The sequence below is a fragment of the Populus euphratica genome, unplaced genomic scaffold (genome assembly GCF_000495115.2).
Source record: "Populus euphratica unplaced genomic scaffold, PopEup_1.0 scaffold112.1, whole genome shotgun sequence".
Lineage (NCBI taxonomy): Eukaryota > Viridiplantae > Streptophyta > Magnoliopsida > Malpighiales > Salicaceae > Populus > Populus euphratica.
The window spans coordinates 169682-171296 of NW_011499997.1; positions in this window are offsets into that span (position 1 = coordinate 169682).

The following is a 1615-nucleotide window of genomic DNA, read 5'->3' on the forward strand; positions in this document are numbered from 1 at the left end:
TCCTTTCATTTATGTGATAGGGCTGCATTTAAAATGGACATTTACCACAAATTAAAGTTATCTTATATTATTAGATATATTATTATAAAACATGCTTTGGTTAAGGAGTTATTGATACTTCAAGTGCAAAATGATGATATAAAACCATGATAAAAATGCACTTTTAAGTACTAATCAACTCAGGAAATAAGAAAAATAATAAAAAGAACTTTAAAACCTTAAAGGATGTAATTCAACTGGTCAGGTCTTGATTTTGCTTCATAAAAGTTATCAGTTTGAGTATTATAAATTTTAGAACTACTAGAGGCTTGCATAATCATTAACTTCAAGGTCTTAAAAGATTAGTCGAGGTGCATGTAAGTTGTTCTGGAACAAAAAAAAAGAGGACTCTTGCGTATGAAAAACATGAATAAAGGTGTCAATACATGTAATGAGAGTATTTGATGTGTTTATGCTCTATCTATCATGAGATTAAACAAAGTGAAGAGGGTATGGAGGCTGGGAACATGGTGTCTACCCTAAATGGCATTATATGCTTTGCCCACCCACTTCAATCTTTCAAGTGAAAGTTCTTTCACCTTAAAACATGTAAAAACTCACATTATCTTGTATTTAATTTTTGTCAAATAGAATAGAAGTGGTGAGATTTAAACTTGTGATTACTTGGTTAACAAAGTTGTGGTACCATATCAAATAATTATCTCACCTAAAAGCTTAAACTTATAGGTGAAATCACAATACATGACTTATATTTCTCTTAACACTTAGGACCTGTTTGTTTATATAGTTGGAAAACATTTTTGTAAAAATTTAAATATTTTTTCTTTAAATTAATTTTTTGATGTTTTTAAATCATCTTGATATGCTGATATCAAAAATAAAATTTAAAAAATAAAAAAAATATTATTTTAATATATATTCAAACAAAAAAATACTTTAAAAGATAATTACTATTATAATATTACACGGGCTCCCTAAGTATTAGTAAACAATTTTGTTTACATTTTTTCTCTTTTTTCTTTTATGATTTAAAATTATTGTAGTAAATAAATCATAAAAAAATCATTACCTTCCCTCTTTTTTTTTTTTCCTTTCTCTAATTAATTAAAGGCAATTGTAGGATTAAAACCAAAACAAAAAAGGACAAGATAAATTATTCTAATTATTTTCATTTGAAAAAAAGGACCTACCCTAATGTTTTGTTTGCTTTGTCTTTTATTCTATTTAATTTATTATAAATTTTTGAAAAAAATAAAAATAGCAAAAAAAACTCAAAAATATATTTTTAACATATTTGCATCGTTTACGGTGTTTTTTTCAAATAATTTAAAATTAAAAAATATATTTAATTTTTTAGTGATTTAATTATAATTGTGGAAAGGAGACGACCAATTTAAAAATTGATAACCCTCTCACCAAGCAACCCATTTTTTTAATCAAATGGTCTACAATCATTCTCTTAATCCAATGATTCATTTTTCTTTACTTTGTCTCCAAGTTAGCAAATGAATGATTTAGGATTATTTTTGAAATTCAATTATTGATCTTGGTTTGCTTTGCCTTCAAACCAAAGAAATTTTTCACCTATAAATAGGTGGTTACATATACAATTAAA